Source organism: Nannospalax galili, unplaced genomic scaffold (assembly GCF_000622305.1).
Source record: "Nannospalax galili isolate Female #2095 unplaced genomic scaffold, S.galili_v1.0 scaffold1774, whole genome shotgun sequence".
NCBI lineage: Eukaryota > Metazoa > Chordata > Mammalia > Rodentia > Spalacidae > Nannospalax > Nannospalax galili.
The window spans coordinates 521,163-538,049 of NW_008334864.1; the positions used below are offsets into that span (position 1 = coordinate 521,163).

The window sequence follows — 16,887 nt, forward strand, 5'->3', positions numbered from 1 at the left end:
GCTGCAGAGGCCTGTGAACTGGGCTGGTCTGAGGTGGACGGACTGGGCATCCTGGGTTCCACCTGGATTGAGGCTGAAGTGGCTGGTGGGGCCGGGTGCGGCCAAGGACCAGCACAGCATCCTGGCTTTCTGTTGTCTGGGCTGGGCACTAGATGCTGTGGGCTGTGTTCCAGCCAGTCACAGGCTCTTGTGGCAGCTGGGAGAAGGGACCAGGTGTCTAAGGCCATACCTCCTTGAACTTGCCTGATCTCCTTTGATCTGGGAAGGTAAGCAGGGTTGGGCCTGGTTAGTACTAGGATCGGAGACCACATGGGAATACAGGTTGCTGTAGGCTTTTGTGCCTCCCTCCCCCCACTTCCCTTTTGTCCACCTCTCACCAGGGGTACTCTGCCATGTCAGCGCCCCAACCCACACTACCCACCACCTCTGGCCAAGGTCCCGCTCACCCTCACCCTCTGGTCTCTTTGGCACAAGGCTCCGATACTCCCCAGCTGAATGGCACTCCCCAGCTTAGTGTCCTCCAGGCTGAGACTGCAGGTCCTGAAAGGGGTCATGGCAGGTTGGGAAACCTGCTGCCTTAAGCAAGCACTTCATGAATGGCTGGGCACTACTGGGGGAGGAGTGCCCGATGGGGCGGGCAGCTGATGAGGAGGATCACCAAAACCCCCGAAAGCAATACCTGCCTGCCTGAGTGCCAGCCTCCTGGGGTGTGTATCCTCACTGCCTCTCTGCTCTACAGCCTGTGTTTCTCCTCCTTCTGCTGGGTGTGCCCAGTCCACACCACCCACACTCTCCCCAAGTCCCAGCATGCACAGGACCATGGGAGACTCCTCTCTCCCTGGTCTCCAGAGGTCAGGGTCCAGCTCGGTCCTTTCAGAGAAACCAATCAGCCTCTTCCTGGTCTTCCAACCCAACCCACTCTCCCCTTAGTTGCTAGTGGGCCTCTGGACACTGCACTGCTTCCATTCTTCTCCTGGGCTCCTTAGTTGTGTGACCTGTCCAGGTTCCGAAGGTTGACCCTGGTTACTTTGCCAGCTGGATGAGGTTGTGTGTGTGGGGGGTGTTTTCCTGGAACCACCAGGCTCCCTGTCCACCCCTCTCCACTCATTTTATGGCCCTAGACCACCACCATCCTCCTGGGCTCATTTAAAACCCCATTCCTGCTCTGTTCCCCACGTTCACCCTCACCCCCAAGCAGGTATTAAGACTCATTCTTGTCCCCTTGTGTCCTGGAGACAGGGAGAAGCCCAGGAGCCCACCTGCCACAGAGGACAGCTATTCAGTACCCCCTAAGAGCTGTCCGTCAGAAACCCTACAGGCTCTGACAGGATCTCACGGCCGGGGTGGGGGGAGAACGGGTGGGGACAAGGATGATTTCTTCCTGAGCCCAAATGGCAGGGGCCCAGGGGCAGACAACGCCAGTGGAAGCCTGCGCATTGCCTCTCCACCACCTCCCTTGCCTCCACAGCAGCACACTGTCCTAGGTGGAACTGGAGTGTTGAGGTTCTCCTGCTTCCCCAAGAAAAGAATGTCCCTGGCCAGGGAGCTCTGGGAATGCATCAGTGGAAAAGTCCCGCCAGCCAGCTGCTACAGGGCAAGCTGGAGAAGCCTCCGTGGTTTGTTCCTGGTGCCAGGTGATGGCATTCTGAGCTTCGGGGTGCCCCCAGCCTGGCATGATCTGTGAAGTGGAAGGTCTTACCTGCCAGTGAGCGACAGACAAGGAAGAACGAAGTCATGATGGGCTCAGGCACAGAGCAGGGCAGGGACTGGCTCTGGAGTGGGTGGGGAGGTGGTGGGCGTATGGTGTGGTGGGGTAGGGGGGCTGTTGGGGGTGCAAACACAGCCAGCCCTCCCAGGGTGACTCTGGTACTAGGTCCCAAGGCTCCAACTGCCCACAAACTCGGAGCTGGGATCCCTTACCCAGTGGCACCTATCAGGCAGGTGCAAGTGTGCCTTTCTCCTTCCTCCTGGGCCCTTCAGTTTTCTGTGGTGCAAAGCTAAGTGAGGATGAGCTGGGTCGGATGGGCAGGCCGGATAGATACTGAGATGGGAGGACCAAAGAGAGAACTGGGGACAGGTTGGAGGCTCCACTCAGGCCTACCCAGGAGTCCTTGTGGATTCAAGGGGAGGAAGGGCATGTGGCCTGGGGAGAGGAGAAGGCATTCTCCTTGGAGGGTGAGCGATGCCCAGAAAGATGGGGCTTGTGCTGGATAGCTTTAGTGTCTACTTGATGCACCTGGGTTGAGGGAGCCTCAATTGGGGAACTGCCTCCATTTGACTGGCCTGTGCCCATGTCTCTGAGACATCTTCTTGATTGCGTGATGTGGGAGGGCCCAGTCCACTGTGGGTAGTGCCACCCCAGGCAAGTGGGCCTACCTTGTTTAAGAAAGCAGGTTGGACGAGGGCCAGAGGAGCAAGCCAGTAACCAGCGTTCCCCCATAGTCTGTGCTCTGGCTCCTTCCTGCATGTTCCTTCCCAAAACTCTTTCTTCCCCAAGTTGGTATTGGTCAGAGTATTTTGTCACAGCAATAGAGAAACAAACTGGAAAAGGGCAGCCAACCCGGACCCCCACCCCTACCCCCTGCCCCACAACAGAGACCCAAAACCCGACGCAGACCCTGACTGGCAGCCCAGAGAGATGACAGTGTCTCCTCTCTGGGCCTGTCCCTTGAAGAAAGCCACCTTGTCATGGGTCACTGGCCACCAGCTAACTCCCCTGCCACGGGGTGGGGGGGCTCTCCTCCCAGGCCAGAGGAAGTGATACAGAACTGGTATTTTATCTTCCCCCCCTCCCCCCGTCCCTGTCTAAACCCATCCATCTGCTCCACAAATCATGGGCCATGAGTGCCAGGCAGGTCTGGAGGGGCCCAAGGGCAACAGGCCCCACTCAGATGGGTGAGTTGGGGTCCAGAAACGGAGAGCCCCTCCCCTGCAGGCACCCTGAGGTGTGAGAGCCAATGCCCATTCATCCTACTAATCTGGCAGAGGGTCCCACTTGTAGCTGTTTGTTTGTGGAGCAGAAGGGGAAGGATGGGTTAGGCCTGGGAGGATTTCTGGGTTGATTTCTCTGACCCTGGAGAGTTGGCTTCCAGAGCCTTTAGGGAGGCCTGCTAGTCACTGCAGGTTACTTCTCAGAGTTTCCCCAAGAGCTTCTGGCCCAAGGAAGCCAGCCAGCGCCTGGCTGGGCTACACCACCCTGCTGCTGTACCGCTGGCCAGTGCCTCTACCCAGGGCCTGTTGGCCCCTGGAGTCTGTCAGGCCGGGGAACCCCACCCCCTCTCCTGGATGTCCAGTGTGGTGGCACGGCCTGGGCGGTCCAGCCCAGTCCAGCCCAGTCCACACTGGGCTGGGCCCTCCCACCTCACTCAATCAAGATGTCCCAGAGACATGGCCACAGGCCAGTTCAATGGAGGCAATTCCCTAGTTGAGGCTCCCTCAATCCAGGTGTGTCAAGTTGACACTAAAGCTATCCAGGACATGCCCCATCCTCCTGGGCATCCCTCACCCTCCAAGGAGACCTCCTTCTCCTCTTCCCAGGACATCGATCCTCTTACTCCCCCTAAATCCACAAGGACTCCTGGGTAGGGCTGGGCGGAGCCCTCCATCCTGTCCCTGGTTCTCTTTGGTCCTCCCATCTCAGCATCTATCCTGTCCTGCCCTTCAGACCCAGCTCACCCTCAAGCAGCCCATCTCTCACTTAGACCCATGCTGACGAGAACGGAACGGTGCAGGAGGAAGGAGAACGGCACACTGGAACCTGCATAAGAGAAGGGATACTATCTTCCCTCTTGTCCTGCTGGCATTGCCCCAGGATCTGGGTTGGGGTCTGGGTTTCTGTTCTGGGGTTAAGATGGGGAGTGCTACCACCCCACCCTCCTTGGCATCACTCACTGAATTGTGCAGGATCTCATCTGATTTTGGAAGTTAAGCAGGGTCCTGCCTGGTTAGTATTTGAATGGGAGACTGCATGGGAATCCTGGGCACTGTAGTCTTTTGCGCCTCCCTCCCCTCTTTCCCAAAAAAAAATCCCTTTTGGCCCCCTGCCCACCCAGCTGATGGTCATCGCCCCAACCCACACTAGGGACTGCTGCTGATCAAGATCCACTCACCCTCACCCTCACCCTCTCCCCTCCTCTGCACTGGGCACCAGCACTCCCCAGCTTAAGAGCTGGGGGCGCCAGTGTCCTCCAGGCCAACAGATTGAGGGTGCACTCCCGAAAGGGGTCTGGGCAGCATGGGGAGACCCGCCACCTTAAGCAAGGGTCCCCATGGCCTACTGCAACCAGGAGCGGGGCAGCTTACAGGGCCAATCTCCTAAACCATGATCACAATGCCTGCCTGCCTGCCTGCCTAACTGCCCCTTTTGCTCTTCCGTCCATCCCGCCTGCCCTGTCTCCCAGACCTCCACCCACCCAGGACCTGCCACCCTGGGGTGCTCTTGGGAGGAAGGGCCTCCTCCGCCTGGCCTGCCCGGTGGGACACACTCTCCAAGGACACACTCTCCAGGCTCCTGGGATGCACAGGACCACCCTAATCCCCTCTCTCCCTGGTTCCCCCTGGCCCTGGTCCAGCAGGGTCCAGTCCAAGAATCCAACCAGCCACCTCCTGGTCCTCCCACCCACCCACTCCCCCCTTAGTTCCCTCCTCTGCCTCTGGGCCATGCCCTGTTGCCATCTTTCTCCTGGGCCCCTAAACTGTGTGACTGGGGCAGGAGTGCGGGCCCAGGGCACCTGAACCCATTTTGACTGTAGAACATGGCTAGTCTGCCCTGCAGAGTGAGGTGTGGGGGAGGGAGAGGGGCAGAGGGTCTTCTTGCTATTACCTAATGCTCTCTTGGTCTCCACCCCACTTTCATCCTCTGGCCAGACCACCACCATCCTCCCAGGCCCATTCAAAACCCCAATCCTGTTCACTTCCCCAGATGTGCCCTCACCCCCAGCCTCTCCTCATCCTAGGGATCAGAAATGACCTCCTTCCCTTCTTTTTCCCTTCCCATCCTTTCTAGCTCGCCATTTTCCTTCCTTTCCTTTCCCCTTTTCCTTTCCCATCTTTAATGTCCCACGTTTTCCCTTTCCTTCTTTTCCTCTCCCATCCTTAATATACTGCTGTTTTTCTTCCCTTCCCAGTCTTCTTCTTTTTCATCCTTGATTTCACACCATTTACCTTGCCTCATTTCCCCCTTCCATTTAGTATTTTCACATCCTTTTCCTTGCCTTCTTTTCCCTTCAACCTTCCCTCACTTTTCCTTTCCCATCCTTAATGTCCCACCTTTCCCTCCACTCCCCTTCCTTCTCTTTTCCTTTTCCATCATTAATGACCCACCACTGCCCTTCCTTTCCCTTTCCCATTCTTTTTGTCTCACCATTTTCCTTTCCTTCCCTTCCCTCCCTTTTCCTTTCCCATCCTGAGTGTACCTTTTCTCTTCCCTCCTTTTTCCTCTTTTTTTCCTTTCACATCCTTAATATCCCACTATTTTTCTTCCCTTCCCACTCTTTTCTTTCCCATCCTTGATTTCACACCATTTCCCTTGCTTCATGTTTCCTTTCCCTTTAGTATTTTCACATTCTTGTCCTTGCCTTCTTTTCACTTCAACCTTCATTTACTTTTCCTTTCCCATTCCTATTTACCCCATTTCCCTCATTTCTCTCACTTTTCCCCTCATCCTTAATTTCCCACCATTTTCCTACCCTTCCCTTCCTTCCCTTCCCTTTTCCTTTCCCATGCTTAATTTCCCACCACTTCCCTTTAGCCCCCTCTCCTTCCATCACTTTTCCATCCAACCATTAATGTCTTCCCATTTCTCTCGCCTCCCCTTCCCTCATTTTTCTTTTCCCATCCTTAATTTCCCATCATTTTTGCTCCCTCTCCTTCCCTTTCCCTTTCATTCCATTCCCCACCATTTCCCTTTGCCTCCATTCCATCATGTTTCCTTTAGCCTCCTTAAATTCCCAACGTTTCCCTCCCCTTCCCTCTCATTTTTACTTTCCTGTCCTTATTTTATCACCAGTTCCCTTGCCTTCCTTTCAATTATTTCCCCTTAAATTCCTCCCTTCTTCCCCCTTCCCTCAGTTTTCCTTTGTCATCCTTAATTTAACCCAATTCCCTTCCTTATTTATCTTTCCCCATAATTAATTTCGTACCTTTATCCTTACCTCACCTCATTTTCCCTCCTTTTTCCATTCCCATCCTTAATGTCCCACCAGTTCCTTTCCCTCCCTTGCCCTTCCCTCCCTTCTACATCATTAGTGATCCACCATTTCCCTTCCCTTCCATCCCTTTTCATTTCCCACCCATTACGTGCCACCATTTCCCATCCCTTCCCTCTCCTCTCTCCGTTTTCCATTCCCACCCTTAATTCCCACCATTTCCTTTCCCTCCCTTCCCCTCCCTTTCCCATCATTAATGAACAATCATTTCCCTTCCTTTCCCTTTTCTTCCCTCCCTTTTCATTTCCATCCTAAATGTCCCATCATTTCCTTTCCCTCCCCTCCCCTTCCTTCCCTTTCCCACCATTAATGATCCACCATTTCTCTTCCTTTCCCTTCCTTTCCCTCCCATTACCTTTCCCATCCTTAATGTTTCACCATTTTCCATCCATTCCCTCCCTTTTCTCTCCCATCATTAAGGATGGGATATTAAGGTCCAACCATTTCCTTTCCACTTTCTCCCATTCCCTCCCTTTCCCTTTCCCATTCTTAATGTTGCACCATATTCCATCCCTTCCCTCCCCTTCCCTCCATTTTCTCTTTCATCATTAAGGATGGGACATTAAGGTCCCACCATTTCCGTCCATTCCCTCCCCTTCACTCCATTTTTGTTTCCATGCTTGATGTCCCACCATTTACCTTCCCTCCCTTCCCCCCTTTTTCCTTTCCCATGACTAATGTCACACAATTTCCTTTCCTTCCCCTCCCCTTCCCTCCCATTTCCATCATTCATGACCCACCATTTGCTTCCTTTCCCTTCCCTCCCTTTTCCTTTCCCAGCCTTAATGTTCCATCATTTCCCTTCCCTTCCCTCTTCTTCTCTCCCTTTTACATTCCTACCCTTGACATCCCACCATTTCCTTTCCTTCACCTCTCTTTCCCTCCCTTTCCCATAAACAATCATCCACCATTTCCCTTTCTTTCCCTTCCCTTCTCTTCTGACCCCTTTCCTTTCCCATCCTTAATGTCCCACCATCCTCCATCCCTTCCCTCCCCTTCCATCCTTTCTCTCCCATCATTAAGGATGGGACACTAAGGTTCCACTATTTCCCTTACTTCCCCTTCCCTTCCTTTTACATTCATACGCTTAATGTCCCACCATTTCCATTCCGCCCTGCCCTGCCCTCCCTTTCCCATCATTAATGATACCATTTCACTTCCTTTCCCTTCACTTCCCTCCCTTTTCCATTCCCACCCTTAATGTCCCACTATTTCCTTTCCCTCCCCTCCTCTTCCCTCCCTTTCCCATCAATAATGACCACCATTTCTGTTCCTTTCCCATCCCTAATGTCCCAACATATTCCATCTCCTCCTTCCCTCCCTTTCCTCTCCCATCCTTAAGGATGGGACATTAGTGTCAGACCATTTCACCTCTATTCTCTCCCGTTCCCTCCCTTTTCGTTCCCATCTTTAATATCACACCATTTCACTTCCCATCCCTCCCCTTCCTTCCCTTTTACATTCCCACCCTTAATGTCCCATCATTTCCTTTCACTCCCCTCACCCTTCCCTCTCTTTCTCATCATTAATGACCCTTCATTTCCCTTCCCTCTCCTTCCCACCCTTAATGTCTCACTAATTCCTTTCCCTTCCCTCACCTCCTCTCCCTTTCCAATCTTTAATGACCCACCATTTCCTTTCCTTTCCCTTCCCCTTTCCTTCTCTTCTCTTCCCTGCATTTTCATTTCCTATCCATAATGTGCCCTATTTCCTTCAATTACTTCCCTGCCCTTTTCATTTCCCACACTTAATGTCCCACCATTTCCTTTCCTTCCCCTCACCTTTCCTCCCTTTCCCATCTTTAATGACCTACCATTTTCCTTCCTTTCCATTCCTTTTCCTTCTCTACCCTCCCCTCCCTTTTCCTTTCCTATCCTCAGTATTCCACCATTTCCCTTCTGTTCCCTCCACTACCATTCTTTCCAATCTTCTTGCCTCCGTTTTCCTTTCCCACCATTAATGACCCACCATTTCACTTCCTTTCCCTTTCCTTCCCTTCCTTTTCCATCCACGCCCTTAATGTCCCACAAATTCCTTTCCCTACTGTATTAATCAGGGTTCTCTAAAACAGAACCGGTAGAATGAATATATATATTGAATATATATAGAATGAATATATATATAGAATGAATATATATATATACATATATATATATATATAGAGAGAGAGAGAGAGAAAGAGAGAGAGAGAAAGAGAGATTTATCAACTTAGCTCATGGGATGGAGTCCGAGTAGTCCAACAATGGCTGCACCACACTGGAGAGGCTGAGAATCCGTAGTTGCTCAGTCCACAAGGCTGTATGTCTCAGTAGGCCCAATCTGGCGCTGAAGGTCTGACAAATGCCAAAAGATCAACTAGTCTTCAGTCTACAGCAGCAAGACGAACTCACCAGTGAGAGAGAAGGCAAGCAGCAAGAAGCCTGGCGTTCTCCTCTGCCTTGGTCTTTTATACTGGCTGCCATCAGAAGGGAACGCCCACATTTAGGGTGTGTCTTCCTGCTTTAGATGATCCAATCAAGAAGATTTCTTTCATTTCAGTTAATCCCAGATCCAATCAAGTTGACACCCAGGATTAGCCATCACACCTACCTTCCCCCTTCCCTCCCTTTCGTATCATTAATGACCCATATTTTCCCTTCCTTCCCCTTCCCACACTCTCCCACCATTTCCTTTCCCTCCCCTCCACTTCCCTCCCTTTTCCAACATTAATCCCTCCCTTTTCCAACATTATTGACCCACCATTTCCCTTCCTTTCCCTTCCCTTCCCTCCCTTTTCCAATCCCACCCTTAATGTCCCACCATTTCCCTTCCCTACCCTCCCCTTCCCTCCCTTTCCTATCAGTAATGGCCCATCATTTCCCTTCCTTCCCCTACCCACCCTTAATATCCCACCATTTCCTTTCCCGACCCTGCACTTCCCTCCCTTTCCTGTTGGGAGCTTTTATTGTAGGCACAGCCACTGCAGCTTGCCTTGACTTAAGCATTGAAGAAAAGAAAACTGCCACTTTAAGAGCCTCTCTGCTCTTTGCTTCTGCAGTTTGAGTTAACAGGCTATGCTTCCCTGATTAATTGGCTATCCTGGAAACATAACTAAAGAGTTTTGTTACAGTTTATGGGCACTGGAGTCTCTCAGCACTAATAGCTTGGTTTCTATATAAAATCATGAATTCTAGTAGTTGCTAAGAGTAATCATAAGCAGTGCACATTATATCTTAGATACTATATACATTTAGATACCACCTTTTCCCTTCCATTCCCTCCCCTTCCCTCCCTTTTCATTTCCCATCCTTAATGTCCCACCATTTCCCTTCCAGTATTCTTGGTTATTTCCTGGTTACTTTCTGCTGGTGATGTATCCCTTGGTTACTCCTTGGTTACTCCAGATCTGATTCCTATATAAGCTCTGTTTGATTCACAATAAAGAGGCATTGGCTCATAAACCTCTGCATCCCCTGTGTCTTGATTTCTATCCTTCAGGGTCCCCAAGCCCACCAGGCTTGAACTGTGACAGCTGGCACCCAACACTTTCCCAACATTAATGACCCACCATTTCCCTTCCTTTCTCGTCCCTTCCCTCCCTTTTCCATTCCCACCCTAATGTCCCAACATTTCCCTTCCCGACCCTCCACTTCTCTCCCTTTTCCATTCCCACCCTTAATATGCCACCATTTCCTTTCCCTCCCTTCCCCTTCCCTCCATTTCCCATTCATTAATGACCTATTTCCCTTATTTCCTTTTTCCCTTAACTCCCTTCTTTTTCCATTCCCACCCTTAATGACCCACCATTTTGCTTACCTTCCCTCCACTTCCCTTCCTTTTACATTCACACCCTTACTGTCCCAACATTGCTTTCCCTCCCCTGCCCTTCCCTCCCTTTCCCATCATTAATGACACACCATTTCCCTTCCTTCACTTTCACTTCCCTCCCTTTTCCATTCCCACTTTAATGTCCCACCATTTCCCTTTCTGACCCTTCCCTTCCTTCCCTTTTACATTCCCACCCTTAATGACCCACCATTTCCCTTGCCTTCCCTCCCCCTTCCATTCCTTTCGCATCAATATTGACTCACCATTTCCCTTTCTTTCCCTCCCCTTCCCTCCCTTTTCCATTCCCACCCTTAATGTCCACAGATTTCCTATCCCTCCACTCCTGTTCCCTCCCTTTCCCATTAATAATGACCACCATTTCCCTTCTTTTCCCTTCCTTTTCCTTTCCCATCCTTATTTTCTAACCATAATCCATCTCTTCCTGCCACTTCCCTCCCTTTCCTCTCCCATCATTATGGATGGGACATTATGGTCCCACCATTTCAATTCCATTCTCTCCCTTCCTTCCCTTTTCATTCCCACCCTTAATGTCCCACCATTTCCTTTCACTCCCCTCCCCCTTCCCTCCCTTTCCCATCATTAATGGCACACTATTTCCCCTCCTTTCCCTTCCCTTCTCTCCCTTTCCCTTTCCCATCCTTAATGTTCCACCATATTCCATCCCTTCCCTCCCTTTCCATCCTTTTTGTCTCCCATCATTAAGAATGGAACTTTAAGGTCCCACCATTTCCTTTCCATTCCCTCCCCTTTCCTCCTTAACGTTTCCCATCCTTTTTGTCCCATCATTTACCTTCCCTTCCTTCCATCTTTTTTCCTTTCCAATCTTGTTTGACCATTTTCCTTCCCTTCCCTTCCCTTCCTTGTCTTTCCCCATCCCTAATGTCCCACCACATTCCGTCCCTTCCCTCCCCTTCCCTCTCTTTTCTCTCTCATCATTAAGAATGGGACATTAAGGTCCCACCATTTCCCTTCCCTTCCCTCCCCTTCCCTCCCTTTTTGTTTCCCACCCTTTTTCCCCACCTTTTACCTTCCCTTCCTTCCCTCCTTTTTCCTTTCCCAGTCTTAATGTCCCACTATTTCCTTTCCCTCCCTTTCCCTACATTAATGACCCACAATTTCCCTTCCTTAACCTTCCCTTCCCTCTCTTTTCCTTAATGTCCCACCATTTTTCTTCCCTTACCTCCCTTTCTCTCCCTTTTCCAGTCCCACCCTTAAAGTCCTACCATTTCCTTTCCCTCCCCTCTCCGTCCCTCCCTTTGCCATCATTAATGACCCACTATTTTCTTTCCTTTCCCTTCCTTTTCCTGCCTTTTCCATTTCCAACCTTAATGTGGCACCATTTTCCTTCCCTCCCCCTCCTTTCCTTTTCATTCCCACCCTTAATGTCCCACAATTTCCTTTCCTTCCCGCCCCCTTCTGCCCCTTTCCCATCAACAATGACCAACCATTTCCCTTTCCCTCCCTTTTCCTTTCCAATCCTTCATATCCCACCATATTCCATCCCTTCCTGCCCCTTCCCTCAATTCCTTTCCCACCATTAAGGATGGGACATTAAGGTCCCACCATTTCACGCCCATTCTCTCCCCTTCCTTCTCTTGTCATTCCCACCCTTAATATCCCACCATTTACCTTCCTTTCCTTCCCTCCTTTTTTCCTTTCTCATCTTTTTTGTCTCACCATTTTCCTTCATTTACTTTCCCTCCCTTTTCCTTTCCCATACTTAATGTCCCACCATTTCTCTTCCCTCTTTTTTCTCTCCCATTCTTAATATCCCACAATTTATCTTCCTTCCCAGTATTTTTCTTTCCCATCCTTGATTTCACACCATTTCCCATGCCTCAGTTTTCCTTTCCCTTCAGCATTTTTGCATCCTTTTCCTTGACTTCGTTTCCCTTCAACCTTCCCTCACTGTTCCTTTCCATTCCTATTTTGCCCCATTTCCCTCCCTTTTCCCCTCATCTCTAATTTCCCATCATTTTCCTACCATTCTCTTCCTTCCCCTCCCTTTTCCATTCCCATGCTTAATTTCCCACTGTTTTCCTTCCCTCCCCTCTCCTTCCCTCACTTTTCCATCCCACCTTTAATGTCCTGCCATTTCCCTCCCCTCCACTCCCCTCCCTTTCCCATCTTTAATGACACACCTTTTTCCTTCCTTTCCCTTCTCTATCCTTCTCTTCCCTCCCCTCCCTTTTCCTTTCCCATCATTAATTTCCATTTCCTTCCCGTTCCCTTCACTCCCCTTCCCTCCATACCCCTCGCCTCCCTTTTCCTTTCCCATCAGTAATAACCCACCATTTCACTTCCCTTCCCTCCCTTTTCCATTCCCAGCCTTAATCTCCCACCAATTCCCTTCCCTACCCTCCCTTTCCTTCCCTTTTATATTCCCACTCTTAATGTCCCACTATTTCCTTTCCCTCCTCTCCTCCTTCCTTACCTTCCCCATCATTAATGACCTATCATTTCTCTTCCCCTTCCCACCCTTAATGCCCCACCACTTCCTTTCCCTCCCCTCCCCTTCTTTGCTGGATAGCTTTAGTGTCGACGACACACCTGGGTTGAGGGAAGCTCAATCGGGAAATTGCCTCTATTGGACTGGCCTGTGGCCATGTCTTAGGGGCATCTTCTTGATGAGTGATGTGGGAGGGCCCAGCCCACTCTGGATGGTGCCACCCCTGGGCAGGTGGGCCTGTGTTGCATAAGAAAGCAGGCTGAGCAGGGGCCAGGGGAGCAAGTCAGTAAGCAGCGTTCCTCCATGGCCTGTGTTCCAGCTCCTGCCTCCAGGTTCCTGCCCTTAGTTCCTACCTTGGGCTCCCTGATGAACTGTGACCTGGGAGGTGTAAGCTGAATAAACTCTTTCCTCCCCAAGTTTGTATTGGTCAGAATATATTGTCACAGCGATGAAGAACAAACTAAAACACCTTTCCAACATTAATGACCCACCATTTCCCTTCCTTTCCCTTTCCTTTCCTCCTTTCTCCATTCCCACCCTTAATGTCCCACCATTTCCTTTCCCTTTCCTCCACTTCTCTCCATTTTCCATTCCCACCCTTTATGCCCCACCATTTCCTTTCCCTTATCTCCCCTTCCCTCCCTTTGCCATCATGAATGTCCCACCATTTCCCTTCCCTTCCTTCCCCTCCCTTCTTTTTACATTCCCACCCTTAATTTCCCACCACTTCCTTTCCCTCCCCTCCCGTTCCCCTTTTCAATCATTAATGACCCACCATTTGCCTTCCTTTTCCTTCCTTTCACTCCCTTTTCCTTTCCCATCCTTAATGTCCCACTGTATCCCATCCCTTCCCTCCCTTCCATCCCTTTCCTCTCCCATTTTTAGGGATGAGACATTAAGGTCCTACCATTTCCCTTCCATTCCCTCCCCTTTCCTTGTTTCCATTTCCCATCTGTTTTGTCCCACTATTTACCTTCCTTCCCTCCTTTTCCCTTTCCCATCCTTTTTGTCTCACCATTTTCCTTCCCTTTCCTTCCCTCCTTTTTCTTTTCCCATCCTTAATGCCGCACTGTATTTCATCCTTTCCCCCCTTTCCTCCCTTTTCTCTCTCATCATTAAGGATGAGACATTAAGGTCTCACCATTTCCCTTCCATTCCCTCCCCTTCCCTCCTTTTTCCTTTCCCATCCTTTCTGTCTCATCATTTTCCTTCCCTTTCCTACGTTTTCCTTTCCCAATCTTAATGTCCCACCATTTCCCTTCCCTCCTTTTTCTTCTTCCATCCTTAATATCCCACTATTTTTCTTCCCTTCCCAGTCATTTTCTTTCCATTCCTTGGTTTCACACCATGCCCTTTGCCTCAATTTACCTTTCCTTTTCCTTGCCTTATTTTCCTTCAACCTCCCTCTCTTTTCCTTTCTTATACCTAATTTCCCCCATATCCCTCCCTTCTCTCACTTTTCCAATCTTTAATTTCCCACCATTTTCCTACCCCTCCATTCCCTCCCCTCCATTTTCCATTCCCATGCTTAATTTCCCACCATTTCCCTTCCCTCCCCTCTCCTTCCCTCACTTTCCCATCCTACCTTTAATTTCCTGCCATTTCCCTCCCCTCCACTCCCTTTCTGATCTTTAATGACCCACATTTCCCTTCCTTTCCCTTCCCTTTCCTTCTGTTATGTCCCCTCTCTTTTCCTTTCCCATCCATAATGTCCCACTATTTCCTTCCCCTTCCCTCCCCTCCCTTTTCCTTCCCCACCCTTAACGTCCCACCCTTTCACTTCCCTTCCCTCCCCTTCCCTCCTGTTTACATTCCCACCCTTAATGTCCCACCATTTCCTTTCCCTGCCATTCCACTTCCCTCCCTTTCCCATCATTAATTACCCATCATTACCCTTCCTTCCCCTTCCTACTCTTAATGTCCCACCATTTCCTTTCCCTCCCTTCCCTCCCTTTCCCAACATTAATGACCCACCATTTGCCTCACTTTCCCTTCCCTTCCCTCTCTTCTCTTTTCCCACCCTTAATGTCCAACAGTTTCCCTTCCCTTCCACTTCCCTCTCTTTTGCATTCCCAGCCTTAATTTCCCATCCCTACCTCTTCATATCCTTTCCCATCAATAACGACTCACCATTCCCTTCCTTCCCCTTGCCATCATTAATGTCCCACCATTTCCCATCCCTTCCCTCCACTCCCATTCCCTCCACTTCCCTTCCCTCCCTTTTTCTTTCCCATCCTTAATGCCCCTTTTTCTCCCTTTCCTCCCCTCCTTTTTCATTTCCTATTTTAAATATCCCACCATTTAGCTTCCCTTCCCATCCCTTCTATTCCCTTCCCTTCCCTCCGTTTTCCATTACCACCCTTAATGTCACATTTCCTTTCTCTCCCCTCCCATTCCCTCCCTTTCCCATCCTTAATAACCCACCATTTCCCTTCCCTTCCCTCCCTTTCCCCCCACACTTAATGTCCCACAATTTCCCTTCCATTCCCTCCCCTTCCCTCCCTTTTCCTTTCCCACTCTTAATGTTCTATCATTTTCTTTCCCTCCCCTGACCTTCCCTCCCTTTCCAATCACTAATGACCCACCATTTCTCTTCTTTTCTCTTCCCTTCCCTACCTTTTCTTTTCCCACCCTTAACTTCCCACAATTTCCCTTCCCTCCCCTTCCCTCCCTTTTTCTTTCGAACCCTTAATGTCCCACCATTTCCTTTCCCTCCCCTTCCCTTCCCTCCATTTCCCATCATTAATGACCCACCAGTTTCCTTCCCCTCCATTCTCCCCCTTTTCTTTCCCCATCCTTAATTTCACACCATTTCCCTTCCATCCCCTCTGATCCCCTCCCGTTTCCTCTCCCATCCTCAAATCCCACTATTTTTCTTCCCTTTCCACGCTTTTCTTTCCCATCCTTGATTTAACACCATTTCCCTTGCCTTGTGTGTCCTTTCTCTTTAGTAGATTCACATTCTTTTCCTTGCCTTCTGTTCCCTTCAACCTTCCCTCACTTTTCCATTTCCATTCTAATTCCCCTATTACCCTCCCTTCTCTCAATTTTCCTTTCCCATTCTTAATTTCTCCCAGTTCCCACCCTTTCTTCACTTTTAGTCCCATCTTTAATTTCCCACCATTTTCCTTCCCTTCCCTCCCTTTTTCTTTCCTGTGCTTAGTTTCCCACCATTTCTCTTCCCTCCCCTCTCTTTCTGTCACTTTTCCATCCAACTTTTAATTTCCTCCCATTTCCCTCCCTTCCCCTTCCCACCTTCTTCTTTTCCCATCCTTAGTTCCCCACCATTTCCCCTCCCTTCCATTTCCTCCTCTTCCCTCATGTTTCCTTTAGGATCCTTAACTTCCCACCATTTCCTTTCCCTTTCATTTTTCCTTTCCCTTCCTTATTTTACTTCCATTTCCTTGCCTTCCTTTCCATTCTTTTCCCTTAAATTCCCTCCCCTTCTTTCCCTTTCCCTCAGTTTTTCTTGTTCAACTTTAATTTACCCCAATCCCTTTCCCTATTTGTCTTTTCTCATCCTTAATTTCATACCATTTCCCTTCCCTTCCTTCAATTTTCCCCATCTTTAATTTTCCACCATTTTCCTACCGTTTACTTCTCCTTCTCTCACTTTTCCTTTCCCGTCCTTAAGGTCCCAGCAATTTCCTTCACTCCCCTTCTGTTATGTTTCCTTTCCCATCCTTAATTTGCCACCATTTCCCTCTCCTTCCCTCCGTTTACTTTTCCAACCCTTAATATCTCACCATTTCTCTTCCTTTCTCTCCCTTTCCCATCATTAATGTCCTACCATTTCCCTTCCTTTACCTTCCTTTACCTTCACACCCCTCCCCTCCCTTTTCCTTTCCCATCCATAATGTCCCACTACTTTCCTTCCCCTTCCCTTCCCCCCTTTTCTTTTCCCATCCTTAATGTCCCACTATTTCCCTCTGCTTCCCTCCCCCCTCCCCCTTAACCTTCTCCTTCCCTTTCATTACCTCCCTTTTCTTTTCCTATCCTTAATGTCTATTTTCATTCCCTCTCCTTCCCTTCCTTAATGTCCTACCATTTCTTGCCTCTCCCCTTCCCTCCTCTCCCATTCTGTCATGTTTCCTCTCCCATCTTTAATTTGCCAGCATTTCCCTTTTCCCTTCCCTACCTATTGCTTTCCCGTCCTTCATTTCCCTTCCCTCCCCTCTCCTTCCGTCACTTTTCCATCCCACCATTAATTTCCTCCCATTTCCCTTCTCTCCCTTTCCCTCAGTTTTCCTTTCCCATTCTTAGTTGCCCACCATTCCCTTCCCTTCTCATCCCCTTCCCCCATGTTCCCTTTTGCATCCTTAATTTCCCATCGTTTTCCTTCCCTTCCCTCCCCGTCCTTCTTTTACCACCATTTCCCTTGTTTTCTTTTCCATCTTTTCCTTA

General features: G+C 49.8%; 1 pseudogene; it reads left to right on the forward strand.

The window, feature by feature from the left end:
• The first annotated feature begins 215 nt into the window (after positions 1-215).
• LOC115069694 lies at positions 216-334 on the forward strand (annotated as a pseudogene).
• The last annotated feature ends 16,553 nt before the right edge of the window (positions 335-16,887 follow it).